We start from the raw sequence: 24,369 nt of genomic DNA on the forward strand, positions 1-24,369 counted from the left end.
GGCCAATTGCCCCACTTGCCCCCTCCCGTCCCCTCTGACCAGCTGTGGAGCTTGCAGAAGGACCCCACACACACCTTGCCGGGCGTCTCAAAAAGCGGCAGCAGGACGACTCTCGAGCTCAGCTGAACTGCCCTGCTGGTGCCGGCAGCTGGCCACGCTGCAGCTGGGGGGAAGCCAGGGAAAGGCCCGGGAAGCCTCAGCCTCCCCAGCTGGGAATCCTGGGAGCAACAGGATGATCCGGCCCACGGACTGGAGTTCTTTGTCCACCTCCTGGCCCTTTAACAACCGGTTCTCCATGGAGGTCTAATTTTAGCAACCGGTTTTTGGGAGCTTATGGGAACCGGCTCCAGCTCACCACTGCACTCGGGTGCCTCCATGCAGATTCAGTACTAACAACAGTGGCTGCCTTACAGCCATAGCTTTTAACCAGGGAAATACATTAATACAAATTCCTGTTAAATCATTTCTCAGCCAGAAGCGATTGCCCACATTCCTTAAGGCACTGGGCCACCATGTGGACGTTTCATTTCCCGCCTCAATTTCACAGAGACACAATTTCCTTTGCACAGATCCACGAACAGCAAAACCTCCCCGTGTCTCTTGTCTGAGCCAGGGCATTCAATTCCAGTGAACCCTTCTCTCCTGCAATGGCAATGGTCAGACAGGGGGGACGTGGCCACCTGCATCCCTGCCAGGGAGATATTGGCTCGGCTCTTTCTTTCTGCTGCTGTTGTCAGTCCATGAAATATCAGAGATGGAATGCAAGGCTGAGCTCACACACCAATCCCATGAAACATTTCAGTGCCCCGTAGAAATCCTGCCCCCAGCTATTGGAATGATATGGTAGAGATTTGACTAGGAAAGGGACCGTCTGAATTGTCAGTGTGGGGAATGAACAACAATCTATAGCAATGTTGTTAGCCACAAACACACTCTAATCATGCTCCAGCTGGAAGAGAAATGGGCAGGAACTTTTGCTGTTCACCATGGACACATTTACACTAATGCACAGCCGTGAGTGTGCTGGGGGAGCTGGTCTGAGCAATTTGAAGTGACAAGTCTGTGAGAACAGAAACATTGTGTAGGGAAACTGCCGTACTTCAAGTAGTTGTGGCCAAGTGATTAAGGCAATGGACTAGAAATCCATTGAGGTTTCCCCCCACAGGTTCAAATGTTGCCAACTCCAGCAGCATTAGTGTATTGTCATTGATGGTTTCTTAGTGTCTGAGCATCCATAGAGCCAGATCTCATCTCATTCTGAGGCTGTCTACACTTAAAATTCTGCTGTAGCACTGTGGAGTAGACAGTTGCTACAGTGAGGGGAGGGGTTTTCCATCCCTGTAATAGTTACATTGACAGAACAATCTTTCCTTTCATTTAGCACTATCTAACCATGGCTTAGGTCAGCTTAATTATACTGGCCCTGGGGTTTTTTATACCCTGAAAAACGTACTAGTTAAAGGGTTAATTCCATCCCCTCCCATTCCCTGGCCCTTCTTGCATGACCACAGAGCAGCAATACCTGAAGTTCAAAGGTGCAAATAGTTCAATGTTTATTGGGGTACACGTCCAGCAAGCAATGATTTCAATTTCCTTCCTCTGTATCCCCCTTCCCAGCTCTGACACCACAGAGGCTTGTCTGTGTCCTTGTTCCTATTCCCCTCTTAGCAAAACATAATTCCAGTTCCCCTACTCCCATCCCATTCCCCCCTTTACTTTCTGATTGACTGCAATCTATATAGTAAAACTGGAGTTCTGCTTAGCTATACCTGAGCTAATCATTTTACTGAAATGTAACTAACCAATCCTAACATAGTGTAACATGATTATCTAACCAATTTTACCCCACCACCGTAATTGGTTTACACCCATCAAATTAATTATACAGCAGATAGAAACAATCACAGAGCAGACAGAGATTATACAGACAAGCAACAGGAAAGTGGGGACTACAGTGACAGAACAACAAAGAAATGAGGATTTCACACCAGAGCTATTGAGCAGTGAGTTGTTGACAGATGGGATGCTATCATGGCAGAGGTTGTGGGTGCTGGTTGCTTAACTGTCTGACCCACAGGGCAGGATCTTGAGGTTCACCATTACTGTCTCAGAATGCTAGCACCCATATTTTGTTCACTTAAAATGCGAGCAGGGAGATTATAACACCGTAGAACTCATGGAGCTCCAGTAAACTTGTAACTTTAGGTCCAGGTGATTGTGTCTAAAAATCAGCTGTGCTGTGGAAGGTCTCTAGAAGTTGAAAGAGATGTGCCATCTCGACCTTCCTAAAGAATTCATCAAATATTAATGAAAACTAGAGCTGATAAGTCATGTTCTTTGTAGCATTAAGCTGGTGGACTGGTCTAAAGTGCTAGTTTTAAGACTCTTTTTTCCTATCTCTTGGGTGTTCTGGTCTCTGCATAGAGATGTGGTTTCAAATCCCACTTCTGACATTACCATTTAATTCTATCTGGAGAAAATGGCCTCATTTCAGTCTCCTTTGGAACAACAGAACCCCATTTGCTTAGCTTTTCTATTCCAGTAGTTGTGAGAGAAGCTCCAAACCAGGGGGAAACAGGACCTCTTCTCTCGACAGATCAATTTTTGTCTTTCTTCATTCCAAGCCATTTTCTCAGATACATCCATATTTCCCACACTATTGTGTTTAGCTTTCTTTGCTTTTATGAAACTTTAGAGTCATCATTTAATTGCCACAAAACTGTACTTCTGAAGTGAAGTGAAGTGAAGTGAAACAATATTTTTTTTGGATATTCTTGCAGAAGAGTTTTGCTTTCTGACCTGGAAATGAACAGGCCTACCTGAGGGGCACAATGCTACTCCCTTTTCTTGGCTCATCCAAAAAACATACGTTCTTGATGACCTTTGTTTCCCTGATCTTCAAAGGGAAATCTGCTGGTGTAGCAGCTACTGAGAAAGCCTTAGAAAAGGGCTCCAACTTTCACAGTAGCTGGTTTCTGTAGCATAGTGGTTATCACATTTACTTTACATGCAAAAGGTTCCTGGTTCAAAACCAGACAGAAACAGTACTGCTTGGTCTCTTATTGCTCCAAGTCCTTTCTCAAATACATCCATAGCTTTTATGATTTCTTCCTCGTTATTTTTTTCCTTTCATGGAGCTTTAAATTCAAAAGGAGAGGCTTAGCTGGCATTTTGAAGGAAGGAACAGACCATCATTTGGGAGACCACCAGCTCCATAACAAATCTGAGCGTAAAAGAATCCCAACCCATTGTCCAGCATATTTAGCTCCCAGCCAGCAGTTTTCTCTTGCCTTTTTTTTAAGCTAACATTGAGTCCAGGGCGCACACACTCTCTGCCCCACACATCTGGCCCTGCTGCAAAGTGACCCCTAAGAACCAGCAACTTGCACGAGAGCATGATTGGGGGGAAAGGGTTTCCCATGAAGTGTATAAGCCACTGGATGCATTGGAAAGAGGCAGCTCTGAGTGTAACAGTCAGCAAAGAAGATCTGTTTGGGGATGTGGCTCAGTGGTACGGTGCCTGCTTTGCATATATCAGGCCCTGAGTTCACTCCCCACATTTGCCTTTCACCCCTGCTGCTTTGCTCATGCCCAGCCAGTCTCCCTGCACAAGTTTCAGTCCTGAGCAGTGAGGGCAAAGTGCCAATTGCATGGAAGCTCTGTGGGGGTTTCTGCTCCTAAAGCACCTTGGTGACTCTAAGATTCCCATCCACTGAGCTGCTTGATGAGGAAGGACTGGAGAGAAGGGTCCCATCAGCACATAGGGAGGGACAAGGACATGGAGGAGCAGTCAGTGCTGAGAGAGGAAAGAGGTCAGTGATTTACACAAGACAGGGGACACTGGTTCTTGAAGGGGACAGGAGGTGAAGGCAGCTTGTTTACAATGATGCTGATGATGAATAGAAAAAAAGGCTGGAGTCAATGAAACATGAGAGCATAGAAGGAGAAGGGCAGCTCCACAGAGGGCCCTGGGTGCTCATACACCCCAGTTCATAAGTACACAACATAAGAATGGCCACACTGGGTCAGATCAAAAGTCCATCTAGCTAGTAGCCTGTCTTCTTACAGTGGCCCATCTTAGGTGCCCCAGAATTTCACAGGTTGTTATGTGAAGAAATATTTTCTTTTGTTTGGTTTAAACCTGCTGCCTCTTAATTTCATTTGGTGACCCCTAGTTCTTGTGTCTAGAGGAGTAAATAACACTTCCTTTTTTACTTTCTCCAACCCATTGTTTTATAGACTTCTATCATCTCTTTTCAAGCTGAAAAGTCTCAGTCTTATTAATCACGCTTCATATGAAAGCTGCTCCATTCCCCTAATATTTTTGTTGCCCTTTTGTGAACCTTTTCCAATTACAATATATCTTTTATCAGGTGGGGTGACCACATCTGCACGCAGTATTCAAGATGTGGGTGTGCCATGGATTTCTGTAGAGGTGCCCTGACTTGTCCTAGATAGCGAGAATAGATAAACAGGGACCCAGTCCCCTACAGTGATCCCATGGACAAGAACCTGGTTGTTAGTGGGGTGAAGGTTCCCTCTGGACAAAGGGGAGCTGAAATCCCTCAATGTTCTGGAACTTAAGTAAAGAAAGCTTCAAACCCTTCATAGCCGTGCATTGTGGTGCATCAGCAGAAGGTTGGGCTGGAGCAGGGGTCGGCAACCTATGGCATGCGTGCCAAGATGGCACGCGAGCCAATTTTTAATGGCACGCTGGGGCCTGCTGGGACTCCAGTGTGCCATTAAAAATCCTGCCAGCGCAGCAACCCGCTGGCTTCTCCCTTATCTTCCCCTGGATCCCTGCCGCCTTGCAAGCAGCATTCTGAGGGGCAGGGCTGCATGAATGGTGGCAGGGGTCCAAATGAGTGGGAAGCCTCATGGTAAGGGGCCCGGGGTTGGGGGGGATTGGAGTAAGCGGGGGGCAGAGGACAGGGAGCAGGATGGGTTGGCTTGGGGGGTGGGATACTGGGGGGGTAGTTGGGGTGTGGGTCTCTGGAGGGAGCAGTCAGGGAGCAGGGGGAGTGGAGGGGGCATGGGAGTCCTGGGGTCTGTTAGGGGGTGGCAGGTGGATAGGAGACAGGGCAGTCAGGGAACAGGGAGCAAGGAAGGTCCTGGGGGCACAGTTAGAGGTCTCTGGGGGGGGTCAGGGAACAAGGAGCCAGGGGGTTGGATGAGTCAGGAGTTCTGCGGGGGCTGTCAGGAGGTAGGGGTGTGGAGAGTGGTTGTGGCAGGCAGAGAGCGGGGGGGGGTGTATGGGTCCAGAGTTCTGGGGGTCCTGTCAAGGGGAGGGGAGTGGTTAGATAAGCATGGGTGTCCAGGAGGTTCTGTCTTGGTGAGGGGGTGTGGATAAAGGTTGGGGCAGTCAGGAGACAGGTAGGGGGTAGGGCCCTAGGGGGGCAGTCAGGGGACACGGGACAGGGAGGCTTAGATAGGGAGTGGGGTCCCAGGAAGGGGTAGTCGGAACAAGGAGGGGGGGCATTGGGGTTCTGGGTGGGGCAGTCACCCAGCCCTCTGCCCAGAGCCCTGATCCCCCCCACACCCCTGCCCTGAACCTTGCACCCCCACACCCCACCCAGGCCCCTGCCCTGAGCCCTGTACCACTCAGCCCTCTGTTGACTCCTTCACCCCTCCACGACTCCAGCCCTGACTCTGGCATCCCCACAGGTACCCAGCCCCCCTACTCTGACACCTGCACCCCCTCACATGCGCCCAGCCCTAACTTTTGCACCCCCCACATCCTCAGCCTCCCCACATCCCATGAACCCCCACCCCCACCCTGAGCACCAAATGGGAGCTCCTGCACCCTTCCGCACACACTCCCACCTGCACCCCTGACACCAAATGGGAGCTCCCCAGGTAAGTGCCCCCACGCCCAAACCTCTCGCCCCAACCCTGAGCCCCCTCCCTCATTCTAGCTCCTGGCCAGACCCTTCACCCCAGCCCTGTGCTCGGTCCACTCCCACCCTCAGCTCAGTGCAGAGAGAGGAAGAGAATGGGCCAGAACCAGGGAGAAAGTAGGTACCCACTGTATTTGGGCAGGGCCGGGACCCCAGACTGGTAGCGGGCTGAGCGGGTCTGGCAGTTGGGATCCCGGCTGGCAGGAGCCAGCGGATGGAACCCCTGAGCGTCAGTGGGCTGAGTCTGGGGTCCTGGCTGCCAGCCCTGCACAGCCCGCTGCCAGTCTGGGGTTCTGGCTGACAGACCCTTCCCAGCTGGGGTCCTGGCCGCAGGTCCCACTCAGCCCACTGCCAGCCTAGATGAACAGAACCCCAGACCAAAAGCAGACTGAGCGGGCCAGCGGCATAAGATCAATATTTTAATTTAATTTTAAATGAAGCTTCTTAAACATTTTGAAAACTATGTTTATTTTACAATACACTAGTTTAGTTATATAATATACAGACTTGTAGACTTCCAAAAAAACATTAAAATGTATTACCGGCACACAAAACCTTACGTTAGAGTGAATAAATGAAGACTTGGCACACCACTTCTGAAAGATTGCCAACCCCTGGGCTGGACGAACCTAGAGAGTACATTTTTATTCTAATCTAATCTAAATTTCTATTTCTTTGGTTTTTGCAGGTTAAATTAATGCAGCCTCTGCTCCACTCTCTCCCAAGGGTGTAATGTTGCTGTGCACAATGAGAAATCTTGGGAAAAGATTGAAATGAAATGGAAGCAGCATATGGTGACAGAACCTAAGGAATTAAAAGCCCATTGATTCTTATGTGTGTGCACTGACTCTGAACCAGAAGTGTAAGTTTTCTCGCTTTGTGGCTGCAGCCAGTAAAATATTTAACTATCTATCAGGGATGGTCTAGACAGTATTTGGTCCTGCCATGAGGGCAGGGGACTGGTTTCGATGACCTCTCGAGGTCCCTTCCAGTCCTATAGTCTAAGAATTTATGAAACTGGCTTTTCCTAAATGCTGTAGACTGAGAGTTCCTGGGAACGGGCAGGGGGAGAGGGAGCAAGAGGAAAAAGGCAGAGACATTGGGGAAGAATAATGTGGGGAGAAGAAAGAGACAGAGAACACAGAGAGACAATAAATGACTGAAGATGTCCCAACTCGATCTTGCTCATCAAAGGTGTTCAGAAAGCTGGGTAGTTGTAGGTTTCAAATATCAAGGGGATCTCCACATACATGATCTCTCTCCCCCACCTCCCATTTTAGTATTAATTTTTATTTTGAAATGTTTCGCTTACCCCTGATCTTCTCTTTCCCTAACTGTATTGCAATTTTGGTGGGGTTTTTTTGTTGGTTTTTTGCTTCCCTTTTGTTCATATCAATATAATTGTAACAGCAAAGGAATCTGTAGGAGCAAAAACTGACTCAAAACTTTATTTCCCCATCATGCAGGAATATGATACAAACATCGCACACAGCTGGAATCATAACACGGAAGGCCAGGGGATGGGAGATGCAGGTTTCCAAGTGTTCTGTCTTCTCAGATGACACATTCCAGCCCCTTGTATTCCTCCCTCCTGTGTGACCTGCTGGGCTTTGACACATTTATGGTTTCATTCTATTGATTATGTGATTGTAACACAATGTGACTGAAATTAAACCACTTCTAGACAAGGAAGTAACAAAAGAGAAAAGCCATTATTGCATTGGCTGGGAATTGAAGCCAGGTCAACTGTTTCGAAGGCAGCTATGCTCACCAATGTACCACCAACACAGCTGACAGGAGCAGCTTTCCCGCAGGCTACGTGTATTGGCAAAGGGGGTTACACATGACCATAGAGCTAGTAAGCACGGTGGATGGGCTGGAAGCTGCCTGACAGCTGGGAGCAGAGTTAGGGGACAAAGGTGAAAACAGATCTCATTGGGAGCTGGCCCCGCACTCAACTTGCTCCTACAAAAGGGGAACTGAAGCTCAACTTCAATCATAGAAAAATCTTTCCTAGGAAGGGGACAGCTTGTTTTAAAGACAAGGTTTGTGGGTTTTGCCCACTACATACAGAGGGGCTGGATAGTGCTGAGTCCAGACAAGATTCTGGTAGGATAAGGAAGAAATTCAGGCTGCCAGTGACCTGAAGGAGGGAGATGATATTTTGACAGTGATGGACACCTCATCTTAAAGGCCTTTGTCTGCCTCCTTCTAATGACTGTTTGGCACAGGAAGGCAGCCCCCTCTGTCAAGCCGGGCCTTACAAATCTCTAAGGATGGCGATTGTACCACCTCCCTAGGGAATCCATTCCAGTGCTTCACCACCCTCCTAGTGAAAAAGTTTTTCCTAATATTCAACCTCGACCTCACCCACTGCAACTTGAGACCATTGCTCCTTGTTCTGTCATCTGCCACCAGTGAGATCAGCCGAGCTCCATGCTCTTTGGAACCTCCCTTCAGGTAGTTGAAGGCTGCTATCAAATACCCCCTCACTCTTCTCTTCTGCAGACTAAATAACTCCAGTTCCCTCACCTTCTCTCCATAAATCATATGCCTAGCTCTCCTAATAATTTTTGTTGCCCTCCGCTGAACACTCTCCAATTTGTCCACATCCTTTCTGGAGCAGGGGGCCCAAAACTGGATGCAGTACTCCAGATGTGGCCATATCAGTGCCAAATAGAAGGGAATAATCACTTCCCTTGAGATGCTGCCAACATTCCTACTAATGCTGCCCAATATGCTGTTAACCTTCCTGGCAACAAGGGCACATTATTGACTCATACCCAGCTTCTTGTCCACTGTAATCCCCACGTCGTTTTCTGCAGAATTGCCACTTAGCCAGTCTGCCCCCAGCCTGTAGCGGGGCATGGGACTCTTCCATCCTAAGTGTAGGAATCTGCACTTGTCCTTGTTGAACCTCATCAGATTTCTTTTGACCCAATCCTCCAATTTGTCTAGGTACCTCTGGACCCAAACCCTACCCTCCAGCGCTTGGATTCTTTATGTGCTTTCACAGAGCGAAGAGCACATGTTCCATGATATCATAGGGCAGAGTTTTAAGCTATAGGGAGCTTTCCCTGTGTGGATCAACAAATATACACATTGTGACCCTTCTCAGGGTGCTGAGGGCTGTGAGTCTCCTTGTGACCACCTGCCATGAGGAAGAAGGACTTTTGCATCTGGCAGCTGGATGTTAATGACCAAACTCACCAGCCTGTCAGGCAGTCAAGCACCCTCCTCTGAGCTACAGCAACCTTGACAGTTGACAATAAAGGCACCTTAACCTCCGAGTTCCTTCAACGTTCCCCCTCTGGGGTCCAGCTCCAATCACCAGATACTCAGGATATGTCTATACTCTCCGCAGAATCGGTGGGCAGCGATCGATCCAGGAGGGGGTCGATATATCACGTCTAGTGATGATGTAATAAATCGATCCTCGAGTACTCTTCTGTCGACCTATGTACTCCAGCTCGGTGAGAGGCACAGGCAGAGTCTACTGGGGAGCTGCAGCAGTCGACTCACCGTGATGAAGACACCACGGTAAGTCGATCTAAGTACATCGACTCCAGCTACCTTATTCATGTAGCTGAAGTTGCGTAACTTAGACTGATTCCCTCCCCTAGAGTAGACCAGGGCTCAGAAAAATCCCAGATCCTCTCTGCCCAAAGCAATGGTACATCTCAGGTTACCAGTTTTACAGTAGCCCACTGCTACTGGATCACACATAGCACTTGAACACAGTTATTGAACAAAGGGAAATTTCTTTAACAAGGAATAAAGATATAAACAAACAAATGTGAATGATGGAAACCAACTGTTACCAACAAAACAAAATCACAAAATGCAACCTACACTTTTTAATAGTTACCTTTCCTACCTAAGTAGACTGAAGTCTGAGGTGACAGTCTATTGCAGTGATTGCTAGTCCCTAGGAGCCAGGGGCCTGCCTTTCTTCAAGCACCACTGGTCATTAGTGATCTCCTTGGTGAATGGACCCAGAGTGTTTCGCTCCACCCTGTTATAAAATGAATCAGTCTTTTGTGTATATTCACAGAAAGGACCATTTCCTCATTGTCATATTGTCATTTACACTTCCACAGCGTTTCGATGTCTATAATTTGTCTTTGATAGTTTTCCATCTATCTGGGGGGAGGGATAGCTCAGGGGTTTGAGCATTGGCCTACTAAACCCACGGTTGTGAGTTCAATCCCTGAGGGGGCCATTAAGGGAACTGGGGTAAAAATCTGGGGATTGGTCCTGCTTGGAGCAGGGGGTTGGACTAGATGACGTCCTGAGGTCCCTTCCAACCCTAATAGTCTATGATTCCATTGGCTTTTCTGGGCTGGTGCAAAGGTTGACAATGCAGCAACACATCTCATAACTGGCTAGCAATGGACAGGTGACAATTCCCTCCCACTTGAACGGGCCATTCCCAACAAGAACTTTGGACTCACTTTCATGACAATACCATATGGGAATAATTTTCCATATATTTACATGACTCCTTCAATAGGACTCAGACACACCTCTTCCAGTGATCAGGGGTAACAATAATCTACAAGCTTCCAGTAGATATCTCACTGCTATGGTTTCTGGATAAATATCATAAAAATCAGAGCATTAGGTGTGAGTTTGTCAGGTCTGAGGCAGGAGTTTCTTGTGAATTACTTTGCCCTCTCTGCCAATTGGCACCAAAGAGCATTTATCACACATGCACTGAGCTATACAGTCACACTCTGATAGAACAGAAAGACCAATACAAAAAATAGAGAAAGGAACAATAAAATACTAAAATGACAATGGTTGGAACTCAACATTTCTCTCAGTTTTTGGACTATGGGTAATTAAAGCTTTTCCCTCAGTTGAACCAGGTGATCGGACAACTGGCTCAGCCCTCCATACTAGCAACTTTCTCACATATAGGGAGATGGGTCAAAATTGGAATTGATGTCATGACTCGCTTCCCAGAGGGGATCAGTCTGTCTAAGATTGTGCCTACCCTTCAAACACTGGAAATATTCTTCTGAAAACATAACCCTGTCTACACTGGGGCTTAGGTCACATTAACCACTTCTCTCAGTGGAGTGGATTTTTCACGCCCCTGAGATATGGCCACGTCAACATAGCTTTTCAGTGTAACTAGCCTCTAGATGGCTTTTAGATATGAAAGGCAATGGACTTCAGCCTTTCCCTTGGTATTGATGGTTGACAACTGCAGCCTTCCTACCTGCTGGACACATCCTATGACAGATGTCAGGCCTTTCCTTTGCAAATAAGAGAAGTGGGGAAGTCAGGGACGCTTACAGTGTAAGTGAGTAAAAACTTATACAACTTGTCTCCTCGAGCAGTTTTCCTTTCAATAGAAATTGACTTTGAAGCTAAGCAAAATATGCTCTATTTGAAATACAAATAAATAAAATCTATACAGACCCAATATTCTCTTATACACTCTAACACCTATTCTCCCACCCCAACCTTTGGAGTGAGGTTTTCTATCAGAACTCCTTACACTACAGGGGGTAAATTAAATCAAATTAACTTTTGAAGATTAACCATCATTTCCTGTACAACTAAAAAAAGAAAACAAGACAGCTTTCAGTTTTTCAGAATAATTCAGATCAAACAATTAGTCTCTTACTCTTTAACCAATAACATCCCCTATTGTTTCATTTTCACTAGTAACGCTAATATATTCAAAGATCACAAATTCTGGTCACATACGTAAGTTTTCTTTTAATGCCCATTGCCAACAACTGAACCTTGGCTCAAGTTGTGCTTTGTCCCAACACTTCTGTGAGTTCATATACCTCTGGTTCTTCTGCCATGCATGTTGGTGGAAGGGGTCTCCTATGTGGGAATGTTAGCATTATGAGGAAAAATACCTCTCTTTTCACACTTTAAATCTTTCAAAGTAGTGGAAAGTAGGGGAGAAGTGATACAAATGCAGAAAACACAAGAGAAAACTGCCTGGTCTACACTAAAGACATTTATCGGTATAATTATTGCTCAGGGGTGTGAAAAATCAACACAGCTGAGCAACGTAGTTACACATCTCTAATCCCCTGTGTAGATAGCGCTACATCAGCAGGAGAGCTTCTCCTGCCAACATAACCATCTGAGAAAATATTGATCTAAACAATTGAACTACACTGTGGTCATATGCACTTCCTTCGGTTAGTCGGGGGTCTGCTGTTGTTCACCATTTCCAAGTGGAGATTTAAAATCACTGCTGTGCCTTTGTTAGCATGGCCAGTAAATTGGAGAGTCCTCTACTACTGACAGAACTGCACTTGAACTTTCTCCATATCATCATGGAAGGATGGGGAAAAAGCAAAGCTGAAGTGAGAAATGATGACTTTAGCAAATGGTCATTTGTCTGAAATTCTCCAATAAATCTGAGCTGAACTAATATCTAATTGTGTGACCACACAGCGATCAAGAAAGATAGAAACCCAGATCACAGAGAGATAGAATACATGACAATGAAAGTGTATATTGAAATTCCAGAGCAGGTTACATCTAATTATTTAGAATCAGGACAAGAGATTCTCCCATCACATTCTTCTCCTATCCATTCAGACATATTTCATTGAGCACTGTCTCAATAGTCAGTTATGTTATTTACAACATGTTTAGTATCCTAGCATTCCCATAATGGAGGAAAAAGCAGCCACCTTGCCAGAATTGGCTTGACCAATAGATGGAACCTGAGATTTAAACTCGAAATGATCACACTGCATTTAGGATCCATTTGAATTCCCCTTCTCGGTCTTTGATACTTTCATCTCCAGTCATAGCAACTCTGCTATAGGATTAAATAAGTCAGAGCATCATCTCCAAGCTCAGACAACTGAGAACACTTCATCACATGACACTTTGAGAAGCGGAGGGGTAGAATGTGATGACGATAAACCCTGCTTGGCTCAGACAAAAGGTAACAGTTCTGCCATGATGAGGAAGGAGGGAATCTCTGGGTCACCCCATCTCCTTCCAAGTAGCAGAGGGGTAGCTGTGTTAATCTGGATCTGTGAAACGTGACAAAGAGTCCTATGACACCTTGCAGACTAACAGACATATTGGAGCATAAGCTTTCATGAGTGAATCCCCACTTCGTCAGATGCATGTAGTGGAAATTTCCAGAGGCAAGTATAAATATGTAAGCAAGAATCAGGCTAGAGAACAAGGTTAGTTAAATCAGGGAGGATGGAGCCCTCCTCTACCAGTTGAGGTGTGAACACCAAGGGAGGAGAAACTGCTTCTGCAGTTGGCTAGCCATTCACAGTCTCTGTTTAATCCTGAGCTGATGGTGTCAAATTTGCAAATGAACTGAAGCTCAGCAGTTTCTCTTTGAAGTCTGGCCCTGAGGTTTTTTTGCTGCAGGATGGCTGCTTTTAAGTCTGCTATTGTGCGTCCAGGGAGATTGAAGTGTTCTTCTACAGGTTTTTGTATATTGCTTATGCTCCAATACATATTTTAGTCTATAAGGTGCCACAGGACTCTGTCGCTTTTTACATCTCCTTCCAGTATCACAGAGGCTGAAATGACACTTTTTTCCTGCCCCTGCTCCTCTTCATTTACATGTAATATGAAAAGTTCCCATTATAACTGCTCTTCAGCACAACATGAGAACAACTGGCAATGATACAATCTGTATCACTGGTGACTCTAACAATAACTTAGCAATAGGAGGAATGGTATAAATGTGATGCTCCCTGGTTCCTGCTAGGAAGGGCACACTCGAATTACTCATGGGAGAATGGAGATGATAGAAAGGACAAAGGAGTCCACCTCAAAGAGGTCAAACTGCAAAATGCAAAAATGGGCCACTGACTCATCTGGACAAGCTGAGGGAAACTGGTGCTACAAACAGCGTTTAAAAGTTACTATGTGGGAATCAGGAAAGTATTAAAGTATTGATAGCCCTAGAGGGTTTTACGGTGTTGATCCCCCTTGCAGATTCTCTGATGGCCCACATGGATTGAGTGGCAAGACAAGGTTTTCCCACACTGCTTCCATTGGGTCTCCTACCTGTGTGGATTCTCTGATGGCTAATAAGCTGCTGGCAGTGAAGGAATTTTTTCTCACAATCACTGCATTTATAGGGCCTCTTCCTTCAGTGGATTCTGAGATGGGTAAGAAGGTTTGAGCTTTCATTGAAGGTTTTCCCACACTCACTGCATACATAGGGCCTCTCTCCTGTATGGATTCTCTGGTGGTTAATAAGCTGCTGCCGGTGAAGGAATTTTTTCCCACAATCACTGCATTTATAGGGCCTCTCCCCTGTGTGGATTCTGAGATGGGTAAGAAGGTGTGAGCTGTGAGTGAAGCTTTTCCCACAGTCAGGGCATTCATAGGGCCTCTCCCCTGTGTGGATTCTCTGATAAACAGAAAGGGCTGAGCTGCAAGTGAAGGTTTTTCCACACTCAGTGCATGTATTTTTCCTCTTTCCCATGAGGATTTCCTGCTGTGTTGTGGTTTCCTTGACGCTCTTCTGAGTTCCCCGACAGGAAATAAATTTACCCATTTTCTCCCCTGGATGGTTTCCTTGCTCTCTTTCTGGTCTGTGCTGAATCTCACAGCATTTTCCTTGCTCATGACTCCTGGACACATTTCTTTTCGATCTTTGCAATAATTCTCTGTGTTTAGCCGCTTGGTCAACATTTTCCTGCTGAGAATTCTGCTCCTCTTTCTCACATACCATTGCATCACCTGCTGCGATAAGAGACAGAAACCTCAAACAGAGATAGAGAGGGGAAGGCCAAACTAAAACAAGTGCTTGAGAGAGGTCAAATAAAAACAGGAACTGAACTCCTCCAAACTCTTCCCCTAAACAGGAGAGAGGAGGAGATCAATTCGGCCCTCACATCCCATCCAAACTCACAGGGGGAAGGGAGGAAGTCACTGCCTGGTGTCTGCTAGGGTCTACAGGAAGCCATGAGCTATACTTACCCTGAGGATACAACCCCTGCTAGGGACAATAACAAACTGAGAAGCCTTCCAAGGGCATTGTAGGGCATCCCAGATGTTTCCTTCAGGCACTTAGAGATTCTGAGTTGGTTTAATCTTTCCTCACCTGTGCAGGGAACTCTCAGGATCTCTGTTTCCTCTGAACCCTGGAGGTCTGGGACCCATGGCACTTCCCCGTGTTCCAGCTGGGAGATTACATGAGGTTTGGAAACTGGAAACCCTGTTCAGATGAAAGAAAACAAAGGAGTTCAGTTGATTTCATATAACCATGTCATAAAAAAACACTATTAATTTAACTTCAGTGCTTAGTGTGACCCAGTGTGCATGGGGGAATCCACACTGAAAATGCCAAGATCAGGGCAAGCTGAAAAAGGGAGAGCAGATGCTCCCAAAACTGGGGGTTAAAACGGAAGTTAAATTCACCGATCAGTCACCAACTGTGCTTCTGATCCCCCACACTGGTTATTGTGAAACTGAAAAAAAGACATCACAGGCCCCCCTTTACTGCATTCCAGTTCTCCAACTCCCAGTCAACACCTAGGTCCGGCACAGTGAGAGGCTATTGAAAACTCTGCTCACATAAACAAAGTATTCTTCTAACCCCAGAGTCAGCCACATGACCAGCTCTGTATAGGTTTGGCTCTTACCCAGAATACTATGATGCCAGCCAATCCTTAGCATCTAAACTAAAGGTTTATAAACAAGAAAGCATCTAAACTAAAGGTTTATTATAGAAGAAGGAAAGAAAAAGGAAGTTGTTAAAATGGGAAAACAGTCAGATACATTCAGAAATCTATATACCTGGTTCTTAGCAGTATTGGTGAGTTTCTGGCTTGAAAGGCTCTCTGGTACACATCCACATCATTCAGTCCTTTGTTCCAGGGTTCAGTTTGTACAGAAGTTGCTCCAGAGGTAGGAAGAGAGATTGAAGACAAAATGCAGATGATGCAGCTGCCCTTTATATTCCTTTTGCCAAGTGGCTTGTACTTCCTGTGTCCCAAACACAAGCTTCACAGCACATGGCGTGGAAAAGCCTTGGAGGTCTCAGTACACAGGCATACCCCTGCATGTCTCGCTGACTCAATATGTGTATCCCCTTGATCCTTTCAATGGGTTCATTGTATAGCTGATGACCCCGGACGGGCCACTGAACAAGCTGAGCAGCGCTGATGCCAGTATATCTGGGAGTGTCACTCAGAAACACTACACAAGTCTGGAATACAGATATACCCTACATATCTATAACTCACAATACATAAAGATAGAAACAAGATTATCAGACTTGGAAAGTCATAACATTTTCATTGACACCTTACATGGCATATCTAGCACAATTCATTGCAATTTCATCATATTGGTATTTATAATAAAATAATATAAAGTGTCTCTCAATTCCATACAGTGTCACTTAATAAACCAGTGAATTCCCAGGACCGGTTCCCCAGGTGTTTGAAGATGCCAAACACTTTGCTTGTGAGGGACTGAAATACCCACAGATATGTTGGGAACACACAGACAGACACTGTGCAAGTCTGTGCCCCTATGTTCACTCTTCTAGAAAATTAGGATCAATTTTGTTCATAGTATGTGTCAGGGCTGAATCTCCACTCTGTCACTCCGAGTGCAGAAAGTTAGGGCCCGACAGGATTCTAAAAATTCATTTGTGCAATTCTAGGCTTGTATTAAACCCCCAAAGTTACAGCTTTTCTCTAAATTTGGCTTGGTAAATGCTGCCATCACCCAAATGCAAAAAAACCCCAAACCCTTGGACCCAGGAAGGAGCACTTGAGAATTCTTCCCTCTGGGGTACCCTCAGGCCCTTTAACCTCCCCTCCGGGAAAGAGCTGAGGAAGAAAACAAAGGAAATTAGCTGTGGCTACCAGCTAATCAAACAACATGCACAAACCTCTTAAGACACCAGAAATCCAATCCTGTTCTTAAAAGAGGTAAATTTTATTAAAATTGAAAAGGAAAACAATACATACGGAACTTAGGCTTTGGCTAGATCTTAAAAGAAACAATTTTTTAAGCACCCAAAATAGCTTTCCTGGGGGTTCAGCTTAAAGCTTAGAAGCAAACAAAAGCATCTGGGATAGCACAGAGGAGCTCCAAAAGCCAAAATAAAAAATATAAACCTGATTGTGTATATCTAAACATTCCCTGTCCAAATCATTTCTTCTAGGTATGGAAGATGAATTTTCAAACCTGCTTCAAGCCATACACAGCATTGCTACTCCGTGTCGCCTTCTCCGGAGAACAGACAGACAAAGGGAAAATTACTGTCCCATTCAAAAAAGTTCTAGCCTTTTCATTCGCTCTTTTGGTCAGGTGCCCACTCCTTCTCTTTTACCTGTGGGCTTGTTAACCCTTTACAGGTAAAGCAAGCAGAGAAGTCACATAAACAAGGATTTTACAGCAATCTGGCTGGCTGGGTGTTTTAAAACAGAGATCCCTCCCCTCCCCTTCATTTATAACTGTATGGCTCTGTGCTGATGGGACCCTTCTCTCCAGTCCTTCCTTATCAAGCAGCTCAGTGGATGGGAAGCTTAGAGTCACCATGGTGCTTTACGAGCAGAAACCCCCACAGAGCTTCCATGCAATTCGCACTTTGCCCTCACTGCTCAGGACCAAAACTTGTGCAGGGAGACTGGCTGGGCCACATGGCAGCTGGGCATGAGCAAAGCAGTAGAGGTGAAAGGCAAAGGTGGGGAATGAACCTAGGGCCTTACACATGCAACGCAGGCACTATACCACTGAGCCACATCCCCAAACAGACTTTCTTTGCCTCTTTCCAACACATCCAGTGGCTTATACACTTCATGGGAAATCCTTTCCCCCCAGTCATGCTCTCGTGCAGGTTGCTGGTTCTTCGGGGTCACTTTGCAGCAGGACCAGATTTAATGTGTGGGGCAGAGAGAGTGTGTGTACCCTGGACTCAAGGTTAGCTCAAAAAAAAAAAAAGGCAAGGGAAAAACTGCTAGCTGGGAGCTAAATATGCAGGAGAATGGATTGGGATTCTTCTACGCTTACATTTGTTATGGAGCTGGCAGTCTCCCAAATGATGGTCTGTTCCTTCCCTCAAAATGCCAGCTAAGCCTCTCCTTTTGAATTTAAAGTTCCATGAAAGGAAAAAAAATAATGAGGAAGAAAGCATAGAAGCTACGGATGTAGTTGAGAAACGACTTGGAGTGATAGAAGACTGAAGGAGAGAAAGCAGTACTGTTTCTGCACCAGGGATGTTTTGCTTGTAAAGCAAATGTGATAACCACTACACTACAGAAACTACCTACTGTCAAATCTGGAGTCCTTTTCTAAGGCTTTCTCAATAGCTGCTACACCAGCTGATTTCCCTTTGAAGAACAGGACAACAAAGTGCATCAAGAACTTAGGTTTTTTGGATGAGCCAAGAAAAGGGAGTAGCCTTGTCCCCCTCATGTAGGCCCTATTCAGTTCCAGGTCAGAAAGCAAAACTCTTCTGCAAGAATATCCAAAAAAATATTGTGTTTCACTTCACTTCAGAAGTACAGTTGTGTGGCAATTAAATGATGACCCTAAAGTTTCATAAAAGCAAAGAACGCTAAACACAATAGTGTGGGAAATATGGATGTATCTGAGAAAATGACTTGGAATGAAGAAAGACAAAAATTGATCAGTTGAGAGAACAGGCACTGTTTCCCCCTGCTTTGGAGCTTCTCTCACAACTACTGGAATAGAAAAGCTAAGCAAATGGGGTTCTGTTGTTCCAAAGGAGATTGAACTGAGGCCATTTTCTCCCGATAGCATTAAATGGTAATGTCAGGAGTGGGATTTGAAACCACATCTCTATGCAGAGACCAGAATACCCAAGAGATAGGAAAAAAGAGTCATAAAAACAGCACTTTAGACCAGTCCACCAGCCTAATGTTACAAAGAACATGACTTATCAACCCTAGTTTTCATTAATATTTGATGAATTCTTTAGGAAGGTCAAGATGGCACATCTCTTTCAAGTCCTAGAGACCTTCCACAGCACAGCTGATTTTTAGACACACTCACCCGGACCTAAATTTACATGTTTCCTGGAGCTCCATAAGTTCTGCGGTGTTGGAATCTCCCTGCTCGTGTTTGAAGTGAACAAAAGATGGGTGTTGGCATTCTGAGACAGTAATGGTGAACCTCAAAATCCTGCCCTGTGCACCAGACAATTAAGCAACCAGCACCCACAACCTCTGCCATGAGAGCATCCTGTCTGGCAGGAACTCACTTATCAATAGCTGGGGTGTGAAATCCTCATTTCTGTGTTGTTCTGTCACTGTAGTCCCCACTTTCCTATTGTTTGTTTGTATAATCTCTGTCTGGTTCTGTCATTGTTTCTGTCTGCTGTATAATTAATTTGCTGGGTGTAAACCAATTAAGGTGGTGGGGTCTAATTGGTTAGATAATCATGTTACAGTATGTTAGGATTGGTTAGTTACATTTCAGTAAAATGATTGGCTAAGGTATAGCTAAGCAGAACTCCAGTTTTACTATGTAGATTGCAGTCAATCAGGAAGTAAAGGGGGGAATGGGAATGGGGGTAGGGGAACTGGAATTATGTTTTGCTAAGAGGGGAATAGGAACAAGGACACAGACAAGCCTCTGTGGTGTCAGAGCTGGGAAGGGGGATCCTGAGGAAGGAAATTGGAATCATTGCTTGCTGGAGGTGTACTCCAATAAACATTGAATTGTTTGCACCTTTTAACTTCATGTATTGCTGCTCTCTGGTCATGCAAGAAGGACCAGGGAATGGGAGGGTGATGGAATAAACCCTCTAACTAGTACGTTTTTCAGGGTGTAAAAAACCCCAGAGCCAGTATAATTAAGCTGACCTAAGCCATGGTTAGATAGTGCTAAATGAAAGGAAAGATTGTTCTGTCAACCTAGCTATTACAGGGATGGAAAACCTCTTTGCTCACTGTAGCAAATGTCTACTCCACAGGGCTACAGCAGTATTTTAAGTGTAGACACCCTCAGAGTGAGACCAGATCCGGCTCCATGGATACTCAGGCACTAAGACAACAGCAAGGCCAATACATTAATGCTTCCGTAGTTGGCAGAATTTGAACGTGCATGGGGAAACCCTGATGGACATTTAGTCCATTGCCTTAACCACTCAGCCACAACTACTTAAGGTATGGCTGTTTCCCTACACAATGTTTCTGTTCTCACAGACTTGTCATTTCAAATTGCTCAGACCAGCTTCCCCAGCACACTCACGGCTGTGCATTAATGTAAGCGTGTCCATGGTGAATAGCAAGAGTTCCTGCCCATTTCCCTTCCAGCTGGAGCATGATTAGAGTGTGTTTGTGGCTAACGACAGTGCTATAGATTGTTGTTCATTCCCTACACTGACAATTCAGACAGTCCCTTTCCTAGTCAAATCTCTACCATATCATTCCAATAGCCGGGGGCAGGATTTCTCTGGGACACTGAAATGTTTCATGGGATTGATGTGTGAGCTCAGCCTTGCATTCCATCCCTGATGTTTCATGGACTAACAACGGCAGCAGAAAGAAAGAGCCGAGCCAATATCTCCCTGACAGGGATGCAGGTTGCCATGTCCCCTCTGTCTGCCCATCGCCATTGCAGGAGAGAAGGGTTCACTGGAATGAAATGCCCTGGCTCAGACAAGAGACACGGGGAGGTTTTGCTGTTCATGGATCTGTGCAAAGGAAATTGTGTCTCTGTGTGAAATTGAGGCGGGAAATGAAACGTCCACATGGTGGCCCAGTGCTTTAAGGAATGTGGGTGAAGGACTCTGGCTGAGAAATGATTTAACAGGAATTTGTATCAATGTATTCCCTTCATTAAAAGCTATGGCTGTAAGGCAGCCACTGTTGTTAGTACTTGAACCTGCATGGAGACACCCGAGTGCAGTGGTGAGCTGAGCCGGTTCCCACAGGTTACCAAGAACCGCTTGCTAAAATTAGACCTCTGTGAAGAACCAGTTGTTAAAGGGCCAGGAGGTGGACAAAGAACTCCAGTCCGTGGGCCGGACCATCCTGTTGCTCCCAGGATTCCCACCTGGGGAGGCTGAGGCTTCCCGGACCCCTCCTCCGCTTCCCCCCAGCTGCAGCGTGGCCAGCTGTGGGCACCAGCTGGGCAGTTCAGCTGAGCTCGAGAGTCGTCCTGCTGCCGCTTTTTGAGAGGCCCGGCAAGGTGTGTGTGGGGTCCTGCTGCAAGCTCCAGGGCTGGGCAGAGGGGAGGGGAGGAAGCAAGTGGGGCAATTGGCCCAGGCCCTGTAGGGGCCCCTGGCCACAAGAGGATGTCTCTCTTGGACCTTCCCCTGCTTCCCCCACCCCGAAGAGCTGCAGCATGGCCAGCAGCTGGGCAGCTCAGCTGAGCTCCTGAGTTGTCCTGCTGCTTTGAGCTGCTGGCAAGGTAACGGGGGAGGGGGCTGCAAGATCTACGGTTGCCGGGGGGCAAGTGGGGCAATTTGCCCCAGGCCCTGCAGGGGCCCCTGGCCCCATGGGTATGTCTCCCCTCCCCCAACCCCTCCTCTACTCTCCCCCCCTTAAATCAGAACTTTTTATGGGGAACCGATTGTTAAGATATTTGCAGCTAATCACTGCCTGAGTGGGTGTCAAGTCCATTGCCTTAACCAGGGGTAGTCGATTATTTTATCAAGATCCAAATTTCTTAGTCAAGGTCTAGTCAATGTCTAGATGCCAGAGAAAATAATACACTGATGATAAGAAGAAGAATATAGAAAGATTTTGCAGTCATTATGGGCATAACTATGATGATTGTTTTGTGTTTCACTCTTTATATTTGACATCACTGCCTTTCCTTTTAGTCTTATAGTTTACCAAGGGTAAAACTAAACATCTCTTCAGATACAAGGGAGTGTTTGTGTTCAGTCCTGTTAGCTACACAGGGGTTTGATGTAGCTGCTTTCAATCCTCTGGTTTTGCCGGGATAAGTAACATTTCAGGGTGTCACTGAATTGAAGGAGGGAGATCACCTTTTGACAGGTTATGCCTCCTCTTAAAGGTGTTTGTCTGGCTGGCAGCACTGGTTCCCAGGTCTCTCTTGAGGGAAGAAAGTTTCTGTGCAAAATACTGAAACTTTTAACAGAGAGGAGGGAAAGGTGATGGCCACATGATGGGGCCAGTATGTATGACAACATGATTCTTTTATGTGGAATGACTCTGAACATTGACTGATCTCCACTCCCTTGGATTTGAAGAGATGTTTAGTTGTGCACTTGGGAACCTATAAGGCTGAAGCAATTTTATGGATGGTGACACTACGATTGAAGGGTTTTTTAATGTTGTAGAAATTGTTAAAAACACTTAGCTTAAACTGGTACTGCCTGTTATTAAAGGCTGGTTTCCCCACCTCAGTTGCAAAAGGTCTGCTAGAGAGGCCCTGGGTTCTCTCCTGCCTTGGTGGGAACTGGAGGGAATCGTGCCCCGCTGCTCTTGCCTCCAGGCTGATTTTTCTGGGGAGGGGACATGGAATTGATTTGTTCGCTGTTGGGTAGGGATCTGGGCCAGTTCTCAGGGAACCAGAACTCCCAGCATCTTCCCAGCCCAACCCAGGCTGATGCCCTGTCCCAGCCTCTGTTCCCCTGGGGGCCCTACATGTTTGACTCTAGAGCAAGCTGGGAGCAGCAGCTGAGGCAGAGGACAGCCTGGGCCGGGCAGATCGAAGGAGTTTAACAAGCAAAAAAGGAAAAATAGCAGTGGAGTATTACCTTGGACTCGACGGCATTTCTCCATTGGTTTGTCTGCTTTGGGGTAGGGACAATAACACGTCCTACTGCATTAGTTATTTCAAAAGGCAGTTCAGGATTTTCATTCTCACACACGGTGCACAAAGCAGGACTCAACCTTTGGTCTAAACTAAACAAACTGCTCACAGATTCTGGCAGCCACAATGAGCATTTAGGTGAGAGCTCAGACCTGCCCCTGTCCCAGAGGAAGAATGTCATCTGTGTGGGGACTGGACTACTGACCCACTCCTAATTCCCAAACTTTCAGTAACTCTATTATCAGTGCCTGTAAGTGTTATTTAAACCATAAGAAAAACAACACTGGGCTAGACCAAAGGCCCATCTAGCTCTGAATCCTGTCTTCTGACAGTAGCCAAAAACAGGTGCCCCAACAACCAGTTAACAAGGCACTAGTGGGCGTTGAACCGAGGACCTCCTGTTTACAAAACTGATGCTTTAGCCAGCTAAGCCATTTTACCTGTGGATGGTTAAAACCCCCTGTCTGCCCACACCTGACTCCCTGCCCTTGTCACCAGGGCCTAACAAGCTTTGTTTGTGTTTGGATTCTGCAAAGCAGAGGAGCAGGTGACGTTGTCCTTACAAGTTGTGTGTGAGTGAATCTTTGGCCACGTCTGCACTACAAAGTTGTTTCAGCAGAAATATATTGGTCAGCAGCTTGTGGCTGGTGTACACACTGCAATGCCATGTCTGGCAACAAAACTGCCCTGTTTTGCTGACAAAATAAAACAACTTCGATGAGAGGTCTAGAGCTTTTTGCAGGAAACTTAAAGTGACAGAGTAGACGCTGCTGTTCATTATATCACCATAACTGGCCTCCTCCAGTATCCCACAATGCCTGCTGTGAACTCTCCTTCCCTGCATTCCTGCTACAGAGCCATGGGCCCCTCCCCTTTCATTGCTCTGGGAAGTTCTGACAGCTGAGCCTGCTGCTCTGCTCTGGCAGCCAGGAGCAAATCACTGGCATGGAATGCTGCTCTCTCCCGCACTGTGAACACAGAGCAGGCGGCGGGAGCTTCCTTACAGTGTGTGGGGGGCCATTGTCATCCGAACTGTGACATGCCCAGGACACCCCTTCCCTCGAGGAGGCTCTTACTTTCTAAACAGAGGCAGTTGTTTTCTAGTAAAATCAGGAAAAGGGAAGGAGAAAACTCAAAAGGAGGTTCCTCCTGGCGCTCACATATATGAACCCAAATACTCTCTCAGTCCTCAAAGAGAGACCTGGAGAAGGAGACTTGCTGAAGCAAAGCCACAGGGGTCTCTGAGGTTTCCCTGGCCCCTCGCTCCTGTCCTGCCTGGCTGATGTCAGCATCTCTCTGTGAAGTCACCATCTCCCTACCACCTTTGACCAATAGTCTGAGGTCCTACAAAAAGCCTTTGTGATGTCACTGCCACATCCCTTCCTTGCTGTGCTAATGTCCTGCCCCTGGCCAGGCACTTTGGAGGTTTCAGCTACTCCCTGTGGATCACCCCACTCAAAGAGTGTTCGTTCTACGCAGCAAGCTGACTAGACAGTAAAACATCAGATGCTGCTCCCAATGCTACACTCAGTTTTTCAGAAATTAGTCGACTTTACAGCCAGAAGAGACCATTAGAGGATCTAATCTGACCTCCTGCATATCACAGGCCTCCTGTATGACACAATAGCTACTTTTTGGGCAAACACATTCCACAAAGGCATCTAGTCTTCATTGAATGACATCAGGAGATGGCGAATCCACCACTTTCCTTGGTTGCTTGTTCCTGTGATGA

At 46.3% G+C, this 24,369-nt stretch overlaps 1 protein-coding gene across 3 annotated transcripts in view; it reads right to left on the minus strand.

The window, feature by feature from the left end:
• LOC127033608 (zinc finger protein 420-like) overlaps positions 1–24,369 on the minus strand; it is a 512,279-nt gene that overhangs the window by 131,918 nt on the left and 355,992 nt on the right. For all 3 annotated transcript variants that reach the window (XR_007769138.1, XR_007769137.1, XR_007769139.1), the window contains one exon: positions 12,572–13,257. The gene's annotated coding sequence lies outside the window, so the exon portion shown is untranslated. The remainder of the gene's footprint in view (positions 1–12,571; positions 13,258–24,369) is intronic.

This window comes from Gopherus flavomarginatus, chromosome 13 (genome assembly GCF_025201925.1).
Source record: "Gopherus flavomarginatus isolate rGopFla2 chromosome 13, rGopFla2.mat.asm, whole genome shotgun sequence".
NCBI classification, from domain to species: Eukaryota; Metazoa; Chordata; order Testudines; family Testudinidae; genus Gopherus; species Gopherus flavomarginatus.